The sequence below is a fragment of the Rhinolophus ferrumequinum genome, chromosome 4 (assembly GCF_004115265.2).
Source record: "Rhinolophus ferrumequinum isolate MPI-CBG mRhiFer1 chromosome 4, mRhiFer1_v1.p, whole genome shotgun sequence".
Classification (NCBI taxonomy): domain Eukaryota; kingdom Metazoa; phylum Chordata; class Mammalia; order Chiroptera; family Rhinolophidae; genus Rhinolophus; species Rhinolophus ferrumequinum.
The window spans coordinates 53,885,046-53,908,211 of record NC_046287.1 but is presented as its reverse complement, the minus strand read 5'-3'; the positions used below and the strand labels follow the sequence as shown (position 1 = coordinate 53,908,211).

The 23,166-nt window shown below is 39.7% G+C and overlaps 1 pseudogene; it reads left to right on the top strand.

The window, feature by feature from the left end:
- Positions 1-7,802: 7,802 nt before the first annotated feature.
- On the top strand, positions 7,803-8,307 carry LOC117021171 (60S ribosomal protein L29-like; annotated as a pseudogene).
- Positions 8,308-23,166: the final 14,859 nt, after the last annotated feature.

The window sequence follows — 23,166 nt, the reverse complement described above, 5'->3', positions numbered from 1 at the left end:
CTGTCCCATAAAGTAGCCTTAGCCTCATGTGGCTCTTTAAATAAAACTGTAAATTAATTGAAAGTCAATAAAATTAAATTTTACTTATGTATGTCCACCAGCCACATTTCAAGTGCTCAGTAGGCAAGGGCTACTCTATTGCACAGAGCTGATACAGAACATTTCCTCAATTGTGGCAATTTCTGCCAGACAGTGATACGCCAATGGATTGTCCTACATATGGGCTTCTCTTTGTAGCTCGCTGCTTTAGAGTAGCGCCAAAGATCTATGGGGCATGAGCCCTGCCATGAACTAAAGGTCTCCTAGAAGGAGCCTTGAACTGTCAGTGCTGTGTCTGTCGTCCAGGTTTGGGAAGCCTCCATGCCAAAGGCACTCCCTCTCAACCATCCTTTCACTGGGAGTGTTCTCGTCATTGCTTTGCTCTCACCCAGCAGTCTGAGAAGCCAGGGAGACCCTGCAAGGTTCTTGTGAACTCTCTTCTGGGGTGTGTGAGAGCTAAGCTCAGGGCCTGAGCTTTCTCTTGATACCAGCTGGGATCAGCGTGCCCTTAGCAACATCTGAAAAGACCAACAGCTACCTTGGGTTCAATTCCTTATAAATCAAAGGCAAAATAATAGCTCAAGCTGCCAAAACACAGAAAGTATTATCTGTCCTGTGATTTATTATGGGACAGCTTATTAAGATGTCAAAGAAATCCAATTCTGGATGAAAACCCTTTACTAGAAGGTGTAACTGAGTCCATGGAATGGAAGGAAGGCAGTGTTAGCCCCGCACAAGCTGAAGGTGGGGGTATGGAGGTGGCACGAGGGGGCATGTGGAAGAAGGGAAAGGGGGCTATAAAGACAGAGGAATATGGGGAGACAGACAAGATGAAGCGTGCCATAGAAATGTCTGCTTTACCATTTAGCCAAGAGCTGGCCCCACAGAAAGTTTTCCAGGTGACTGAAAGTATTAAGTTGGCATTTGCCAACCTATATTTCCAGCATAAATTATTGTTTGCCTGGGCAAGGAGGAAACACCACTTTCCAAAGCTGGAAAACTTAGACCAGTGGGTGCCGAAGAAGCAATATAAAATCAGCCAGAGCAGCCCAACCTGGCACCTACCGGTAATGAAAATGAAAGACCTTCTCTGAAGAAATGTCTCACTCTGGAGTCCCGCTCTGGAGACAGCAGTCTTAGGTGGTACATTACACATCCAGCTATAATGGCAAGGAGAAGGGAAACATTAATGAAATATAGTTCAGGAGGAAAGAAATCTCTCCTGACCACTTTTCACAAGGAAACGACACAGAAGGTGATACAGTTGGGATTCTTTTCATTTGCTTTTGCCTTGTGGATCTAATCCTGGAGAGTAAAAGAAATACAGGAGGTTTGAGCACCTTGCTGCTTGCTGATGACTGTCGGAAGATGTATAGCTGATTTCTGTAACAGGAAATAACATCTGTTTTTACTCAGGGACCAAATAATATTTTTCAAAGTCTGGCTGAGCAATTGGGTTTTCTTTTACTGGCAAACCCAGCATGGTGCCTTATAAATCTGAAGCTAACACCTTTTTCTTAATTTGTTCCTTCTGCTGACGTACTGGAAAACAGAAAAGCTTATATTCTTCCCTCCATGCATGGTCCTGTAAGTTCCCTAAGCACTCGATGAGATTTCCACCAGCTCAGGGGAGGGGAACCTGTCTGCAGCTTGTCCTCTAGTCCCCTCAAACCTTTCATGCAGACCCAGCATCCCTTCTCACACAGAGCTGACAATGCAATCTCTCCTCTGTCCTGATGCCACATTTCCCTTCCTCGGACAAAACCATGATGCTCAAGCAGAAAGAGGTCTTTGGCCAACAAGGGAAGAGAACTGTTACCTTTTTTAAAATAAAGGTCTACATGCACCCAATAGGGCATAAAAAGCTCACTAACCTTAAGTGTACAACTTGATGATTGTTCCTGTGTTTATACACCAGGTCGAGCTCTAGAACCCTCTCAGCACCAGGAATTTCTCTCGTACACCCTCCTACTCCATTACCCACCCCACCCTGGGGCAACCACTATTCTGATTTCTAGAAACACTGATTCTTCCCCTGCACGACCCAGGTACTCACTATGGGATAACTAATCTCTCAGGAGGAGATCACGTGAACCAAGTTCGTAAGGCAGATGTATAGAAGAGCGATGCCAATTCATTGGTTTGTAGTTAGAAATGCAACTTTCCCAGGCGCTCATTCCCTTCCAGCAAAGCCTCTGTCTTGCCAGGAGGACAAGACACATTCCAAGCCAACTTCCTAAGACTCTCATTCCCCCAGGCAAGGGCTGGTGAGCATGCTGCCATTTGTGGTAATGACTCTTCTCAGAAGCTTTCTCCCAACAGTTCTTTAAAAATACAATAAACAAACATTAACATGAAAAAGACTAACAGGGCCACCGGTTGGCTCAGTTGGTTAGAGCACAGTGCTCATAACACCAAGGTCACTGGTTCGATTCCCACATGGGCCAGTGAGCTGCGCCCTCCACAACTAAACTGAAAACAACGACTTGACTTGGAGCTGATGGGTCCTGGAAAAACACACTGTTCCCCAATATTCCCCCCCCCAAAAAAAAGACTAACAATGCCAAGTGTTGGCAGGGATGTGGAACAACTGCAACTCATACCCTGCTGGTGGTGTAAATTGATAAAACAACTTCGAAAACGTGCAAAAGTGCATTGTGGTATCTACAAAACTAAACACATGTCTACCCTAAGACAAGCAAATTGTTTCTGGGTTTACACTTAGCAGCCTTACATGTGCTCACCAAAAGACATGTGCTAGAATGTTCACAATAGCTTTGTTGGTAAAAGCCAAAAACTGGAAGTTACCCAAAGGCCCATGTATGGTATAAATATAAGGAACTTCTATTCACTAATGAAGCAGAAAGATAATAGCGATTCACACATATTTTGTTGTTATATGTATTATATACTGTATTCTTATAATAAAGTAAGCTAGAGAAAGGTTAAGAAAAGCATAAGAAAGAGGAAGCACAATTACTACCTAGTAAGTAGTCGAGCCAAAATTTGAACCCAGGAACAGTGGTGCCAGAACCTTGCTCTTAAACAGTAGATTCTCCTGTCTTTCAATGCAATGCAAGTCACAGTACTTTCATATATTGCTGATGGGAGTATAATTTGAAGAGCCATTTTGGAAAGTGAGTTAGCAGTCTGTAATAAAATGTAAATGCATTTGTCATAAAATCTAGCAATTAGTCCGCTGAGATACACTCTAACCAACACTGATGCTGACACAAAGAAATGTGTGCAAGCACAGCTGTAATAGAAAAACAATAAATAAACTGTGACATAATCATTAGATGGGATGCTATTACAGCCATTAAGAATAAACTTTATGTGCATGTATCTATTCAAAATATGAATCGATCTCATGTTCAATCTGCATGATCTCAAAAATATGAATAAATTCTAAAAATATAATGTGATTAACAGAGTAAAAATGTTACCCACAGAAAAGGGGGACTATACCGTGTTTCCCCGAAAATAAGACCTAGCCAGACAATCAGCTCTAATGCGCCTTTTGGAGCAAGAATTAATATAAGACCCGGTCTTATTTTACTATAAGACCGGGGTATGATATGATATGATATGATATGATATGATATGATATGATATGATATAATATCGGGTCTTATATTACTTTTTGCTCCAAAAGACGCATTAGAGCTAATTGTCCAACTAGGTTTCATTTTTGGGGACACATGGTGTTTGCCAATCATATATCTGATAAGGAATTAATATCAAGAATATTTAGAGAACTGACAATGAGGAAAAACTGAGGGTTGCTAGATGGGCGGGAGGGGTGGGGGTGGGGGGGAGGGTGAGGGGATTGGAGGGCAGTCGGTGACCACAGGATGGCCACGGGTTTGAAAATTAATCTGGGGAACGTAATTTGGTGGTTACCAGAGGGTAAGGGGGTTGGGGGTGGGGGATGAGGGTGAGGGGGATCAAATGTATGGTGATGGAAGGGGAGCTGACTCTGGGTGGTGAACACACAGTGTGATTTATGGATGATGTGATACAGAATTGCACACCTGAAATCTATGTAATTTTAGTAACAATTGTCACCCCAATAAATTAAAAATAAAAAAATAAAAAAAAAAGAATATTTAGAGAACTCCTAAAACAACAAGAAAACAAACTGATTAAAAATCAGGCAAAAGGGGCGGCCGGTTGGCTTAGTGGTTGGAGTGCCGTGCTCATGACACCGGGGTTGCCAGTTTGGTTCCCACATGGGCCAGTGAGCTGCGCCCTCCACAACTAGATTGAAAAACAGCGACTTGATGTGGAGCTGATGGGTCCTGGAGGAACACACTGTTCTCCAATATTTCCCAATAAAAATAATTTTAAAAAAAATCAGGCAAAGGACTTGAATAGACAGTTCTCAAAAAAGATTTACAAATGTCCAATAAGCAAATAAAAAGATGCTCAATGTCACTAATAACTATGGAAATGCAAATTATAACTATAATGATATACCACTAACACTCATTAGGATGGCTACTATTTAAAAAAGACACAGAAAATAACAAATGTTAGTGATAAATTGAAATATTTGTGCACTGTTAGTGCTGATGTAAAATGGTATAGCCCCTGTGGAGAACAGTATGGTGGCTCCGCAAATAAATTAAAAATAGAATTACCATATGATCCAGCAATTCTACTTATGAGTATATACCCCAAAGAATTGAAAGCAGGGTCTTGAAGAGGTATTTATGCACCCACGTACATAGCAGCATTATTCACAATAGCTAAAAGTGGAAGCAACCTAAGTGTCCACTGACAGATGAATGGATAAGCAAAATATGGTATATGCATACAATGGAATGTTATCCAGCCTTAAAAAGGAAAGAGATTCTAACCTATGCTACAACACGGATGGACCTTGAGGACATTATGCTAAGTGAAATAAGCCAGTCACAAAAAGACAAAGACCATATGATTCTACTCATTTGCGGTACTTATAGTAGTCAAATTCATAGAAACAGAAAGTAGAATGGTGGTTGTCAGGGGCTGGGAGAGGGGAGAATTAGGAGTCATTGTTTAATGAAGACAGTTTTAGTTTTACAAGATGAAAAGTTATGGAGATGGATGATGGTGGTGGTTATACAACATTATGAATATATTTAAAACAGCTGAACTGTACACTTAAAAAATGATTAAGATGGTAAATGTGTTATATGTATTTTACCATAATAAAAAAACAATTAAAAAAAAAAGAAAATACAGCAAAATATCTTTACGACCAGAGAGTAGGGAAATATACTTTAAGCAGGACACAAAAAACACTGCCATGAAGAAAAAAGTTCATCTTTTAAGGCTACATTTCAATTAAGAACTTTTGCCCATTATAAGAAACCTGAGAGAGCTGAAAGCCAAGCTGTAGAATGGGAGAGAATATTTAACTGACAAAGACATTGAATATCAATCATAGAAAGAACTGCCACGGATAGTCATGTATCAGTGTTGCTTTTTCGGTTGTGACAAATGTATGATGATAACACGTGAACAGGTGTGGGCTATGTGGGAACTCTCCGCGTACTTTCCTTTCCAACTTTTATATACAGTAGTCCTCCCCTTACCCGAACTTTCAGTTTAGCTTTCCATGGTTTCAGTTACCCATGGTCAACTGTGGTCCACAAATATTAAATTTCCGCAACCATCCACATCTAACCATCGTCACGGCTAGATGATCCTCCTTCTGACACATCAGAAGGTCTACAGTACCATAATGCTATGTCACAGTGTTTCTGTCATTCCCTTCATTTAATCTCATCACGTTGTATCATCTCACATCATCACAAGAAGGGTAAGTATAGTACAATAAGATATTTTGAGAAAGAGAGAAACACCATATTCACATAACTTTGATTACAATATATCGTTATAATTGTTTTATTTTATTGTTAGTTATTATTGCTAATCTCTTACTGTGCCTAGTTTATAAATTAAACTTTATCATAGGTATGTATATATAGGAAAAAACATTACGTAGCGTTTGGTGGTTTCAGGCATCCATCGCAGGTCTTGGAACATATCCCCCATGGATAAAGGTGGACTACTGTAAATCTAAAGCTATTCAAAAATTAAAAGTTAGTTTTAAAAACAGGCTAGTGAGAATCCACCTAAATATAATTGGCTGTTCTCTTTGGGTTTAAGCTAAGGAGATATTTTCTTTTCCCTCTCTATCTTCCCCAATGTTGCAAATCATGTATTACCTGGAATTTTATGAATACATTTTGTATTCATCATCTCACATTTGGGAAGCACCATAAATGTATGAATTTGTAAACAGGATTTTCCACATGTTTTATGTAACAATGCCAACTCTCATGACTTGGGGGAAGGGAGGCAGATACGTTTATACTAAGATCATAGAGAATTTGGGGATCAGAGGAAGGTTTTCCAAAATTGAAAAGGACTCAAAAGTCTTGTCAATAAGAAGAAATTCAATTAAGGACGTGGATTAAGACAGATTTACAGCCAACTGAAAGCTTCAGTCGTTTAAATAATATTAATTCTTTCCCAAAGTGACAATATGAGAGCGAGCTCCACGGGTCTGAATCTCCTCCTATAAAACCCAGGCAAGGAATTCAGGTGTTGTTGTTTTTCACATAGACCATCTTCTATAGATGCTGAAATCATTGCAGCTCCCAATATTTTAGTCTTTCAGGGCCATTTCGGTCTTCAGTCAAGAACAATATGAATAAGGCTTTATAAAGAGTCCAGTTTCCTTTAATACATGATAATTTCCTGATGGTATCCATCAGGCATAAGAACCCCCTCACGGTCCTCTCGGAATCATGGTGAAGACTGACCTGCCCTCAGTGTAAGGAAGACTTGTCGTGTTCAGTGTCCGACCTCGAGTCCTGAAATCCTTCTGCTTGCCCAGTGCTGTCAGGGGTTAATTGTTAAACTCAGGCACTGAACCTGAGCAGCCTTCGATACAGGGTGCCTTCACCAGCTGCCTTCAGAATGAGAAAACTGGATCATGATTTTAAGTAAGGGGCAGGACACAGGAAAATGCAGCTAAGGTCAGAGTAGTCTTTTCATTGTTACTTGGCATTCTTCACCCAAGAAGGAAGATCTAGGAAATTAATTCATATTGTGTGCATTCAGACTGATGAAGAAACAAAGAATTTTGATTGACCTCTGTTGCCACTGAGAAGTTTTTTGCAAATTCACAAATCTTTTATAATCACAGAACAATGGAATAGGATAGGAGTCTTCCTCAGGCTAATTTCACATCTGTACATTTCCTAAGGTGGTAGCTACAAATTTGAAATGGAGCTTGCTCCAGTGGTCCCCAAATTGTGTGCTGAGGAATGCTGGGGGAACCACAAAGCCCCACTGTGAGGCAGGATACTTTAAATTTTCTGTGATACCTAGCAATGTTCCCAGGAACTATTTAGCTTGAAGGAGTTCACAATTTCAACATTAGGTTGCAGCTACATGTCTTTAGATGATGTTGTATCTTTATGAAGCTGGGTTTCCTTCCGTTGCTGTGATAAAAAACAAGAATCAGGCAAAGATCAACATGGAACAGGAAACGAGTTGTGCCATGTCCAGTGATCCCAAGGACTGAGAAATTGTGAAGTGACCATTAGGCGTGCTGGCCCATTAACGAGAAACAGTGATTATTTAAGGATGACGTGAAATTTTTTATTTTATTTTGATTAACGTGTATTATATTTTCAAATAGCTACCTAGCTCTTTCTCTTCTGGTCCCAGGTGCTTCGGGAGCCGCGGGCTTCGGTGCAGACATGGCCAAGTCCAAGAACCACATCACACATAACCAGTCCCGAGAATGGCAGAGAAACGGCATCAAGAAGTCCCGATCACAAAGATATGACTCTCTTAAGGGAGGGGACCCCAAGTTCCTGAGGAACATGAAGTTTGCCAAGAAGCACAGCAAGAAGGGCCTGAAAAAGAGGCAGGTCACCTTCGCCAGGGCCATGAGTGCAGGGGCTCAAGCTACCCAGGCCCCTAAAGCCCAAGGAGGTCAAGTCCAAGATCCCACAGGGCGGCAGCCACATGCTCAATTGGCTTGCCTACACCACTCACTCCAAGCTTGAGAAACGTGATTTTGCCACACGCATCGCCAAGGAGCTCAGGCTCTGGAGGCCAAAGGCCAAGGCCAAGGCTCAAACCAAGGATCCATCTGCCACTGCCACTGCAGCTCTGCCTCCAGCTCAGGCTCAGGCTCTGGCTCCCAAAGGTGCCCAGGCCCCCGTGTCTGCCGACACGAGGCTGGAAGAACTGGTGTGACCCCTGGGCTGCTGTCTGCACTGGGCTGGGGACCTCCTGTGCTATTTGTACAAATAAACCTGAGGGAGGATCTATTAGAAAACAAACAAAAGGATACCTAGTTGTGAGGATACAAGTACTTAAGTTGTTTCGATGCTACTACTACATAAATGGAATTGTTAGGTATTTCTTTTGGCCAAGGGACGTCATGAAAGGTAACCACAACACTAAACGGACGCCCTGAACTAAGAAAGTTTCGGGACCTCTGGAGCAGGCTCAGGTTGCCCTCAAACTAATAAAGGAGGTGAAAACAAACCCAGAGAGGGCAAAATGACTTGCTCATATTATTTTTTAAATTCTCCCTATTATTTTGCCCAACTTGAATGGCTCATTAAGCTTTAGCTCTCTATTATCTCAAATCCAAACATACACTTTAAAATGTTATTAAAGAAAAACATCTTTTAAAAATACAAACCACTCCTCCACCATATAAAGCATAATACTTTGAATCAGATTTAAGATTTCTGTTCCCCAGCCATCTATTAACTAACTGGCAGTCTTAAGCCAGTTACTTAACTGAAAAAAAATCCCTTTTGCTGCAAACCAAGTACTTTTTTTCTTCTTTTTGTAAAATTAGAGCTCTAAGAAGTCAGAGGCAGCAGAAAACTAACACTTATGAGCAAGGTTACAAATGAAAAGCAAACAAAAAACCCAATCAATGACAACTCAATTAATGAAGCCTCTGGGAGGAAAAAAATCTATGTGTAAATGTTGCCTCCAACTAAACCACAAGGACCAGAAAACACCTCATGAATCACATCTGACAGTGGTGGTCTGTATTTCCTTACAGGTCAAGGACACGCCGCAGTTGAATCAACTAAACTCCTGCTCACATGCCTTCCAAGTACTGGTGCACAGCCAGATATACGTGTGGGGTGGTGACATTCAACCCACAGCTTCCTCTTCACACATCCTCCTGCCCCCAACCTGTTGGGAACTCAACGTTCGAACCTCAGTATTTTCCTATTTTCTAGACTCCAATTTCTATTAGAACTTGAGGGGCTCAAAGCCATTGGCATTTAAGCACCCTGACTGACTGCTTCCTTCCAATTCTAGAAAATCTGGCTGCGCTGTGCTTCCGTTTTCTCACCGGAAAATCGGGATAATAATAATTTCTACCTCACGGTGTTGCTGTCAAATTAATAAATACACATAAAGCATTCACAATGGTGCTCATGGCTCTCAAGAAATATTGGCTATTGTTATTATTAGGATAAATATCTATTATGGAGTTGCTGAATCAAATGACAATAGTATTTTTAGGCTTTTGAAATGTGTGTATAGAAATTTTCACCTTTTCTTTTTTTTTTGGAAAGGGGTTATTTACCTGAATAAGTCCTCATTAGTATTAGATATTTCAATTTTTAAAAAGTTCTCAATTTGATCTTTAGACCATCATCTTCTACATACTCCCCTCCCCCACATATGTAATTTGGTTTTCTACCATATTGTGATACTATTTAAGTACTATTCTGAAGCATTTTGTACCATAACTTCAACACCTGTTTCTGAACTGACAGCTCAGTTTATTCTTGGAGTGCGTCTTCTTCATGGCTGCAGGGCTGTCCTGGTGTGGGGGACCCTAGGGGTGCATCGGCAATACCTTGCCCTCTTCCTTCAGGCATCACCTCAATTTCCACTCAGTACCTGTATTTCACCAACCCACCACACTGCCCCCTCGTGTTCCAACCCTGGTTGCTCATGTGCTTTGGGAGCAGAGCCGAACTCCAAAACTCACCCCCTTAAGCACTGAGCAGCACCCCTTAACCCAGACCCTTAACCACCACTGAGCCAGAGCCCCTCAGCTGTGAAAAGAAGGACAGAAACCAGCACCCTAAAAAGGGCTCTTTCTCTAAAGAGATAGGATCTTAAGAAGACACATGTAAAAGATACAAATTTACTACAGAGGGAGATGTTACAGCAACAATATTTATGAGAAAAAAATGAATTTTAAACTGAGAAAAATGTATCTTATCAGAATAGAGAAAGATATGAAATTCAGTTAAAGATAAAAAGAGAAAGTAAGTCCAGATAAAAGGAAGGGAAAATACATTATGACACGCATAGAAATGAAAAATGGGCACTTTTTAATAAAGAGTTATAAATGAAAGAATTATATGTGATAAATTAAGAAATGTTCGGGTATAGAGTGAAAAGGAATAGAATTGCTGATAAAATAGTTTAGTGTTTCAATTCAAATAGTATTTTAGAAATAAATGGCCTTAACAATCTGAGGAAAAGCAGACTTAACCTAAAGAACAGAACCAAAAACACAAGGATGGGTGTCTAGGAGATATGTATAACAGAAGTTCAACATCTGCTAGAATTTTGTTGAAGATTTTTGTGTCCATAGTCATAAGAGATATGGTCTGGAGTGTTGTTTTCTTGTGGTGTCTTTGTCTAGTTTTGGTATCAGGATACTCTAACTGGCCTCATAAAATGAGTGGTGAAGTTCCCCTTTCTTCTGTGTTATGGAAGAGTTTTTTGTTTGTTTTTTTAATTAGTTTCAGGTGCACAAGACAAAGTAATACTTAGACGTTTATCATTTGTATCCCTCACAATCCATCCACTATCATTTGTATCCGCCCCCATCCACTATCTCTCTGACATCGCACCGAGCCATCCCATTTCCACTGTCTCCACTCCCAATGCTGTACTCCGCCTCTTGTAAGTGTATACATACATATATATACATATATATATATATAGTTGGCATTCATTATTGTTCAGCTTCAGGTGTACAGTGCAGTGATCAGGCATCTACATCTTCCCTGAGGTGGTCTCCCTGGAAGAGTTTTTGAGTTTTGAAGCATTGGTATGAACTCTTTTTTTAATGTTTGGTAGAATTCAGGGGTGAAGCTATCTAAGCTTTTCGTTTTGCTACTTTTTATTACTAATTCAGTCTCTTCCTTTTGTCCCCCATCAGTCCCTACCCCTCTTCTTTACCCCTCTTTGCCCCCCACCCAACTCTCCACCCTAACCCTTATTATTGGCCCTTCCTCACCTGTGGCAGAAAATCAATAATGTAAGTGCCCACTCTTCTGCTTTGTTCTCACTCAGATTTACGTGCTGTTTCTGGACCCTTGTGAGAAAAGAGACTACTTTAGTATTCACTTCAGACTGGTCCTCAGGGCATGTTCTCCTGGACTTTGTGATTTATATCAACTTGTTCATCCTCTAGAGGACCCTGGAGATTCCACTTTATTGTTTGAAAATGCCAAACAGGTCACTCTTCAAGAGGACCTTCAAGAAATCAGGTCACCCCCGAGACTTACAGGATACACCCATAGGAGAGAGATTCAGAATCCATTCCCACTGCCTTCCCTCAAAAATTTATTGGTCAAAGATAAACAACTGCAGGCCTCTAACTATAGAGGTCTGCAGTTGTGTATCTTTAGTAACTATAGTAATAGATGATGATGTTTGAAAGAACTACTCCAGTCTCACTCTAGACACCCAAACAGCTTCTGCCTCCATCACTAGCTTCACTAATGGCTCACACCAGGAATTAGAGATGTTATCTGAAAACACAGTGTCAATTCTCCTCTCTCTGAAGTAGATACACTAGGTCAACACCACAAGGACCATTGCAGGAAGGCTTAAGTAAAAACAGAGCAAACTCATGACTGGACAACTTAACAGAAGTTGAAGAAAACCAGCCATGCAATCTGTTCCCTCCAAAACCGCTATAGGTAAGGAAGTTTGCAGATATTGTAAAGAAAAGGACCACTGGACTCAGGATTGCCTGGCCTTAAAATGCAAAAGGGCACAAGAGTCTGCAAATTCATCTCCCATGAATTTCCTACATGGATCTTCCCCTGTGTGTCTACAACTAACTCAATGCACAGAGGGAAATGGTCATCCCCATCAATGGCCACCCACCTCCTTCCTAGCAGACTCAGGGGCAACATATCCACTGTGAACACCTCCAATTTTCCTACCACCATGGAGTAGGCAAACCATGCTTGGGAATCTTCCACAAGACTGACTTTATCTAAACCTCTCTCTTTCTCAACAAGGATTTCTCATGACTGAGCAGTTTTCTGCTTAGCTCCACTGCTGGCAGCAAACCCTCAGGAAGAGAGTTACTTTCCAGCCCAAATATCAATATGTTCTCCCAAGGACACCACCCCTGAAGTCCCTAACTCACACCTTCGTCCTTTATTGGCTGTCATTCACTATTCACTCTTTCTTGCTCACATTCAAAGCCTCTGAACCCCTTTAAACCCTCAAGTAAAAACTATATTAAGTAAGATTCCATACTCCCTTTGGGCTGCTTGCTCCCCTGATCTAGGCCTACTCTGGGAGGCTGAACTGCTCAACGTAGCAATAGATCTTTGCATGTCACTGCCAAGATTTCTGCAATGTTCTCTAAAACTAGAAGCCTCCTAAGGTCTACAACCTACAGTTCAAGGACTCCTCAACAAGGTGGGTGAGGGAATACACTCAGGTATGGGAGAGAGAGTCGACACAGGTGTAGGTGAGAGAACCACCCTGGGTGTGGATGATGAGTGTGTGGATGAGAGAGAGCCCACTTTCGGGTGGGCATAGAGCTGAGAGTCAAGCCAGTGTGGATGACAGAGCCAAGTCAGGTGTGGATAAGAGCCAACTTAGGTGTGGGTAAGAGAGCCCTCCTTTCTCCGGCTATATTCTAGAGGGAGGCAATTTCACATTGGCAGGGGAATTATGCAGGGGGGAAAAAAAGGAACTCATTTTTAGTATCTTTTTTTTTTAATTAAAGTTTATTGGGGTGACAATTGTTCGTAAAGTTACATAGGTTTCAGGTGTACAATTCTGTATTCCGTCATCTATAAATCCCAGTGTGTGTTCACCACCCAGAGTCAGTTCTCCTTCCATCACCATATATTTGATCCCCTTTACCCTCATCTATCACTCCCTTTCCCCCAGTATCTTTTTTTCTTCAGCAGTGGAAGCCCAATTAGCTAGTGGTAAGGTGAGTTTAGTTTCCTGCCATTCACTGGCCTACCTGCAGGTGTGGTGGGCATTGTGTGGGTTTGACGAGGCCTCAGGGGCCTATGGGTGGAATAAGCTGTGCTGTTCCCAGGGCTTTCTCCCTGCTGTCTTGGCTCACAAGCAAGGGTATATGAGCAGAAAAGAGGCCAAATCCGTAACTCCTCATTTCCTGAAGAGAGGGAATTAATACATAAACATTGAACATGACTGGGACCATTATGCTAAGTCCAGCATGCAAGAAATTTTCCTGCATAGCTGACCTTTGGAAAGTCTCAAGATATAACTATGTATGAAATGTCTGCCTCTGGTTTCCAGGAGTACATGACCATTAATTTTTCCTCCGTTGTGCTCAATATATTTGCTGGCACCAGGGAACAAGGCAGAGTGCCTCCCGGGGCTGCTTTTCCATCTGTAAGTTTGGACAGCTGCTAAACTAAGACTAGGTGGTCTTACGGGAAAAGGCTTTGTTTTAAAATTCAAAGCCATTGCGTTCCAATCCTGTCAAAGTCAAATGTTTCATTAAAATTTCTATTAACCTTTCCTCATAAGAGTAACTCTAAATTGATTCTTAACCTGTTTTGAAAGATTGAAACAATCAATAATTCATCCAAGGGTTTGCACATATTCGAGGCCTCCCCACCTTCTCTCAGACCCCCATCTAAGCCCCTCCCCCGCTGGAGAGTATTAGCAAGCACGTCGTTCAGAAACAGCAATGACCTTCGCTGTGGAGGAAATGGCAAGAGTTCTGGCCTCGAAGAGTCAAAAAGATTTGATCTCTACCACTTACCAGAAAAATCTCACAAAACTTACTAAAGAAACTTGTTCAAATCACTTCATCTCTCTGTCCTTCAAGGTTCCGACAGACTCACCTGGTAACTGATGGACTTACAAAAGGTTAAGAAAATAAAAACATAACATTTATTGTTTCTTTCTCATTATAAAAGTAACATACATTTATTTATTTTGTAGGCAACTAAAACTAGAAAATGACAAAGTAGATTTTTGCTTTTAACAAAATTATTATAGATATATTGTATTTTTAAAATTTTAAGAGGAAAGAACCAGTAAATATACTTTTTAAAATACTCCTAACTTCCATGATAGAAACATCCACAATAGAAACATCAACACAAAAATGAAAATGAAGACTAATGACAATCTGATTGTATAATACAATGGCATAGATCTTAATGTGGAATATTCTCTGAGAGAAACATGGTACCATCCATGTACGACTGAAAATCTGAATAGCAGCTTGGAATACAATGACTTTTGGATTAAAATGTGGCTATCCACCTCTGCGTTACTTCAGAGACAAAATACTCTAGAGGCAAAAAATGTTTGTAGCCCACCAATTTAAGTAGCCCAGACTGGTTGATAGAATTGATCTTAAAGGCTGTTCATTCAAAACCACATCTGCTCATTGAAATAATTAACTAGATTTATTCTATTGTGGGCTAGATTTATTTTCTGTGGGCTAATAAATAATATAATCAAATTTTGTGACTTTTCAGTAAACACTAGAAAAGAAGGTGTATTTTGTTTGAAGATACAAAGCTTGACATATACAGATTAAACTTATGTCATTAATTATGCTAATCAGGATTGCCACATCCTAATTCACTTTTCTGTCCATTTGCTCTCACATGACTAAAAGGTGAATTTAAGACTCCTTGTATTTCAATTTCTCCTTGTACTCTTAAAGTTTTACCTTATAAGTTTGATGTTTTAGAAAACTTTTACATTTTATTTTTAATTTTTATTTAACTTATTTTTAACTATTTTTATTTAACTTTATTTTTAGCTTTTTATTCTTTAACTATTTTTATTTTATTTAGCTTTTTAATTCATTTTAACCTTTTATTTTTATTTTGGAATGATTACAAACTAATAGTAAAGTTGTAGAAAAAAAACAGTAACTCCCCATATACTCTTCACCTCAATGCCCCAATTATCATATTTGTTCCATATTTGTTTTATCATTTATTCTCTTTCTATTCATCTGTACTATTATTATTTTCTGAATCATTTCAGAGTAACTTGCAGACATGATGTTCTATTACCCCTAGCTACTTAAGAAGTATTTCCTACAAATAAGGTCACTCTCCTACAGAAACACAGTACAATCAGCAAAATCTGGAGATTGGTACTGATGCAAAACTTCCATCTGATCCACACACTCCATTCAAATTGCCTAGGTTAGCCCAATAATGTCCTTTGTAGATGCAGGATCCACCTGAACCATCCACTGCATTTAATTGTCATGTCTTTTCAGTCTGCTTCAGTCCAGACCAGTTCCTCAGTCTTTATTTGTCTTTTATGCTCTCGATAGTCTTAGAGAACACAGCCATGTTACTTTGTAGAATGTTCCTAACTTTGGGTTTGTCTGGTATTTCCTCATGATTATATTCAGATTATGCATTTTGGTAGGAATACCAAAAAAGTGGTGCTGTGTTCACCGCAGTGTATCACAGCAGGAGGTATGCAATGCCAGTTTGTCTCATTGCTAGTGATATTAACTTTTATCCCTTGGTTAAGATAGTATCTGCCAGGTTTCTTCGCAGTGAAGGCAACTGTTTGTAGTGACTTAAAAACTATGTGTTTATCCTCTTCCTCATTGATGACTCTAGCCTGAATTATTACCATGAGGAACGCCAAATATTGATTTTTCTATAACATATTGATTTTCTATATCATGATGAATGCCAAATGTTCATCATTACTCATTCTACTCTTAGTGGTTGACATTCTACTGTCATTACTTATTCATTTATATCAGAAGTGATCCATGGATTCTTACTTTATTCATTGGGTCATATCTATTATTCTTATTATTTATTGTGGTGCTCAGATTGGGCCTTCAAGCTCCCTCAAGATGGCTCTTATGTCATTTTGACATGTTCCCAATATATTTGGCATTGCCTTACTTTCTGACACAAGAAGATATTCCAGACTCAGCTTATATTTTCCCTGTGCAGCCTGGAAGCAGCCATTTTTCAAGAAACTCTGGTCCTGTTTATTGGAGAATGATATTAGAAACCAAGATCTGGGCATTAGGTATGTTCAGTGCTACTGGACTATCATTGCTTCTAGACCCTTTAAGTGGACAGAACTAGGAAACATATGTGTACACACACACACACCCACACACACATCTGTATCAATTTCACTAGACATATTAAAAACCATGAGTTCATATTGATATAATTCTTATTTAACACAATAGAGATTATTTGAACTTTCCCCTTTTCATATTTGTAATCCTCTAAGGGTTTGAAATATGTCTCTGATTATTCTCAATACATTTACTTGCTCAATTCCCCTATATGACAAATCTCCTGGCCATTCAGACTATCCGTTTGGCCCCAAGCCTCCTGGGCCAACTACACAGATGTCCTCCCTGGCCCAGCTCTGCCAAAACTTGCTGGCTGTGTCAGCCCTCAGCCCCACCAAATACACTAGTCACATCAGTCCAATCCTTGCCACTGACCAAAGAGAAGGGTAAGGGACAGGCTATGTTTTTGATTCATTAATATTAATAACAGTAGCATCTTCATTGGATAATATTCCCATTAGATTTATAAAGCGCCATGCTTTGCCTTGTTTAATTCTTTTTATTCTTAATTCAGTGTACTCTGAAATGAAGATTTACATTTTTTAAATAATTTCTTTTTATTTTGAAACAATTTTAGATTTACAGGAAAAGTTTCAAAGATAGAAGAGTCCCATATACTCCTCCCTCCGTTTCCCCTAATGTTTACATCTTACACAACTGCGGTACATTTGTCAAAATTGAGAGGTTAACATTGGTACGTTACTATTAACTAAGCTTCAGATTTTATTTGGATTTTACCAGTTTTTGTATGAATGTCCTTTTTCTGAATCAGAATCCAATCTATAATAGCATTTAGTCATCATATCTCCGTAGTGTCCTCTAGTCTGTGGCAATTTTTCAGTCTTTCCTTGTTTTCCATGACCTTGACAGGTTGAGGGATTTTGGTCAGTTATGGTGTAGAATGTCCCTTTATTTGGGGTTCTCTGCTGTCTTCACTATGTTTAGACTAGGGCTATGGGCTTTGGGGGAAGAATACTGAAGGTGAAGTGCCCTTCTTTCTCCCCCACGTCATATCAGGAGTACATGACATCAACATGACCTATCACTGGGCACATTCACCTATCGCAGGCCTCTCCACTGGCAAGTTACCATTTTTCCATTTCCAGACTCTGTTCTTTGGAAGTCAATAAGTCTGGTCCACTGTCGAAAGGGGGAGGAAGGAGATTACGCTCTACCTCCTGGAGCGGATGTATCTACATATATCACTTGTAATTCTTCTGTAAGAATAAGATTTGTCACCTTTCCCCTCTTCATTTATTCAATCATTTCTTTATATCAGTATGGATTCATGTTCAGTTTACTATACATATATACATGTCTATGTATCTATAGATATACATAGACACAGAAATAATTATAGTTACATGTAGTATGTGCGCGGAGCTCCAGCTGCTAAGAGGACCTAGAAAGAATGATAACCAGTAGCAACAATCATATCTAGCACCCAGCTCTTGGTGTCTCAATATCATTCTCCAATGAAAGGAATCAGGCTCCTTTGGAAAATGATTGATTCTAGGGCTGGGGCTGAGAAAGGACAATATGAGCGCAGAGGACCCAGTGGTGCCAGAAGGTAAGGATATGCTCAAAAAACAAAAGAATGGGAATACGTCAAAGGGATACAGAAGCCAACCTGAAAGAGTTTCCAGGGGCCAAAGCTGGAACAATTTGAGCAACAAAATAATGACAATAAATAAGTAGAAAAATAAACAACAACTAACTAAATAAATAATGTAGTGTTGGATTACAACCCCAAATATAAAATAAATAATTACGTATTGTTATTTAGACTTGCAGTCTTTTCTCCATTATACACACACATACACGTACAAACACCACAGATTCATTTTTATACATTTGGAATAATACGTAATGTTTTATATATGCTTTTTCTCATTTAGGAATATATCTTAGAGACATTTCCTTGTCAGTAAACAAAGATCTCCCACATTCTTTCTGTTATTATAACTGTGTATTATTTCGATATACGAGCACTTACGTTGTATTAAATCTTTTGCTATTGCAAATATGCTATTGACATGGCCATTCAAAATACCATTCAATTTGCCATTCAAAATGCAATTCAAATTCAAATGGCCATTGCACAGCTACTGCAATGTGTATATCCATAGAGGATAAATTCCTGGAGGTAAAATTGCTGGGTCATATTTTGTTTGAAAATTTGTGGTGGCTATCTTTTTTTTTATAGCTACTTGTTCCTATTTTAGAATGAAAAATATCTTCTCAGATTTCCCTGAGAATACTTAGAGCCTATACAAATTCTCGGCCACATTCATTCCTTTCACAGGGGCCATGAACTCCAATGATTCATCTCAGACATCTAGTCATTTTTCATTGTAGGGTAACGTTTACCTATGAAAGTTAAAATTTTATTTTCATGTCTTTTTGATCATTGACATTGGTCTTCAGGAGAAAAAAGAGATAGGTGCACAAACATACAAATTAAATATTCCATCTTGAAATAAAAATATTTACATACTGTTCGGTCATTTTTTAAAAAAAAATTCTAGATTAAGCTTTTTACTAAATGCTCTCTATATAGAAATTTTCAATGGGTGGATAGTATTCCCATTACCAATTAAACATACATTTTTACATCATTTTCCTATTATTAAATATTTCATTTGTTTCTTTTATTTGAAATAGTTATAAATAGTAACATAAATTATGACTAAAACTGCAATGTATATCTGTATATGTAAATCTTTCCAGATATCTCTGATTATTTCCTTAAGAAAAAATTTTAAAGTGACGTTGTGCTTACCATTAGTAAGGACACCTTCAAGGTTTACCACACAATGGCAAACGCCATCCATCCTGATTATATCCACTCACCACTCCCCTATCAGAGGAGGGTGCCTTCAGGGAAGTAACTTGGCAGTTTCTCTGAGTTTGTTAAAATAGAATTCTAGCAAGGGATTTAACTAAATCCTAAATAGGATTCTAGCAAAATAAGATTTAGTTAACTGTGGACCAGTGGACCCTGAGCTGTCTGAAACCCAAGGGCTGAAAAAGCTGAGGTAGCATCATTTGAAGCCAATGAAAGGTCATACCCTCCCCCCCATATTCAAATTAAAGGTCACATCCTCCCCCCCATATTCAAATTAAAGGTTATATCCTTCCCCCATATTCAAATTGTGGAAATTAAGAAACAGAAACCTCATTTAAAATGGCGTAGGGAGGCTACAAGACAGAATTCTCACACATGTGTCTCTCAACATTACTGACATGACACCAACAGGAAGAGACATACCTTGCACCTCCAACAGGAAGTGATATTACTTTACAACCTCAGCAAGAGGAAGAAAAGATTTTTCCTTGCCCAGTAATAGTTCAGCCAATGGAAGACTTCTATAACTCAGCCAATGAAAAGTCCCTACTTAGAACTATCAGTTTCCTCCATTGGACTCCTCGTTTACAACAGTTCCTCCCAAGTCAATAAAAGCATTTTTCGACTTTGCTTTGCTGGAGTTTCGGGGTTCGCCGTTAGACTGCATGTCCTGAATTGCAATTCTCTGTAGTGCCCAAATAAACACATTTTGTTGGAGAAATATCTGGCTGTCTATTTGTTTAAGGTCAACAAAATGAAAGGTCATACATATCCTCTCCCCCATATTCAAAGATATCTCTTCCCTGATCTAGAAATCCATTGCATTTAAATGTGCTCTTTGGGTAAAAAACCTAAAAGTAAGACCATAAGGAAAAGATATTGAGAATGATCAGTTTTTCTGAAGGAGGGGGTTGTTGGGAAGAAAAGGAGGGATGGTGGAGTGTCTTGGTTCCACTCAGAAAGGGCAGGTGTGAATGGATGCCACCATGGTTACCATGAACCTGGAATTCACTGCTCTGGATACCTGGAAGATCTAGGTGAGAATAAGGAGGTAGGAGCCCTAGGGTTGGTCAGCTTCATAAAACTGCCCAAGACTAGGGGCTACCCATGCGACCTAGCATTAGGATGTGACAAAGAAGTGGCTGAGGAAAGGAGTCTACCTTGATATATAGCAACTTGAGGTGATAAGCTTCATAAATTACAAAGTGTACTTGTTCACATTTTTTTAATTTGGTTCTCACAATAACTGCTTTAGATTAAACATGGCAGGTGTTATTATTCATTCTGCTCATTTTCAGATTAAAACACCAACTTCTTGGTAAGGAAACCAGCTGCGAAGTAGGGGGGGATCTAGCCTGATTAGGTGATTCTGGACACCACATTGCAATTCTTTGCGAAGGGTGACTGCCATAGAAAACCACTACCTAAGTGGATCTGATGGAGGACTCACAGCCTAGCTAGTTACAGTGCCTGCTGAGCCAGCTTTGCCGGTGCTAGAGCACCACTGTCAGAATGCCTCACTCCTACTCAAGGGTTGAGCCCCTATGGTTGTGTCATGATAAATATCTATTGGTTGACTGAAAACTGCATCAACTTCATTGTAGAAGGACCTAGCAAAATGGTAGGAGGAGAGTAGAAAGATTCCCAAAGATGTACCAGTGGACCCTGAGCTGTTTGAAAAGGTGCCCTGTAGAGGTCTGCAAGGGGTAGGGGCGGAGATGTCTATGTATAGTGCCTTGAGTGGCCACATTTTCTTGTCAAATAAAACTTGGCAACATTCAAGCTGCGTTGGAAAAACCAAAAAACGTATTTAGGTATGACTTGTGTTACAACGGCACCTGGACTAAGGAGCTGAATTTTCTTAATTTGATACAAATTTCAAACCATAAATTGCCAAAGGGCCAAGATTCCAAGATGTCTTTTTCTGTGAAACGGTAGGATGATGGCCTGAAGCAGATGCTTAGTTTTAAGAACACTTAAAAAATAATGGAGAGATTTTCATTAACCCTTTTCAGAACTTCAAAAGAGACTCTATCACCCAGAATCACACTACTCTTCAAATAAAGTGAGAAACCTAGATTACCAACACTAGAATACGTAATAGAAGGGGCCATAAAATTCATTTTGAATTATGAAGTAAGTATGCATAATAAAGAAATCACATTTGTAAAATGCTGTAGTACCTTTCTCACTGAATTGGCAAAAAAAACAGAACTGGGCTTTAAAATTATTTAAACTGCCTTTTAAGTAGAAGTGGCATTTTAAAGCCTCTGGGTCTATGAAACAATAGTGTAGGCATTTATGAGGTTTTCAAATGAGCATGTGGCCAGGCAAAGCAGATAAAGGCCTCGCCCCTAAGACCTGGTAGGCAGAAAAGACCCATGGGTTCTACAGCCACTTGGAGTCCACTTCAGTCTGCACTTCTACAGTGTGATTTGAGGGAGGAGCTGCCAATTCATGCTTTTTCTCAAAATATCTCCCTCACGGGCTGCCAGGAATCTCCCTCTTTACAAAACAACTCAGCAATTCTTGGCATTGGAAAACAAATTCGGAAAGACAGCAAGACTCTTATCACTGAACAAAACATTAGCAAGATAAGACTGTGTTTGTGATTCAGATTTTCTATCCTTTAGATCTTACTTAGCAGAACTGAGCAGATTAGGGAACAGGGACAGTCGCTTGGTAGAATACCATTTAAAACCATAAACATTTTTGCTTGAGCAAAGAATCAGAGAAACCAGTGTTCTCCAAACTGTCTTCATTTTTCCCCTATCTGCCAATGTGTGAGCACACATCTCTAGTCTACGCATATTTGTAAATTACACACATGAAATAGATTAATACGTATATTATAAAACAAGAGCGCAATCTTGAAAGGATAACATAAAAAAAATTATAAGCATTCTAATATTGCCTTTCTGTACTCCAGTGTATAATGTGGGCAGTTCCTGGGCGTCATACTGCACTTCGGAGTCTCCTGAAATACTAAAGGAGTTCATGAAAAATATATGCAGCTTGTATTTTAGCACAGAATATAAGAAATGCATGTTGAAGAAAGAGGATAGATACAAAAAAAAAAAGCATGCTCACGAGGGAAAGGGAATATGGTTTGGATATTTTGGTTGTGTTTTCTCTTGGTTTGTATTATATTTTACACTCACATTTCTATACAGAGACTATGGCACTTTGAGTTTGCATTTATTTAGAATGTTAAATTTTAATGTTGTTCTCGTAAGAAGAGAGCTATAGCAAAGAACAAATTAAAATACTCTAAAATATTAAGAAAGAAAGGGAGAAAAAGGTGTCATGCAGGGTGTCACGCGGGGTCTCAGCAACAGCTCCCTGCATTAGAACGCAGGTTATGGTGAGGCCAAAAAGGAACATCCACGGAGCCATAGCTAGGGAAGTCATACCATTATAGTCTCGCTGGCGGCTGGGTTGGAGACACAGGAAGCAGGAGCCACATGATCCGCAACCTGCCGTCTGCTTTTCTGCCAACCAATCTCACTTGCCAACTGCAATCCACCGTGGTAACTGCAATCCATGTTTGCTAGCTCAGCCACCATCCGCTGCTAGCGTAGCCACGGCAGTCATATTAGTGGCCAATGGCTCACTGGTTACAGCTGATGGCCAAGTAGCCACAGCTGATGGCCATCTACTACCCGAGCCAGCGCCTTTCCATGTGAGGCCAAGAGCCTGGAAACTGCTCTCTGGGACTCTGTCCCCACAAGGGCATTGAAGCCAGCAGCATGTCCAAGTTAATTTGAAGAGTGAGAACAGGAGGCATGGTCCCCTGGTTAGGTGTCACCTTGGAAGGGTCACTGAACATACAGTCTTGGAGAATGGTCAAGAAAAATTGAGAGTCCTTGGTGGGGGGCATGAA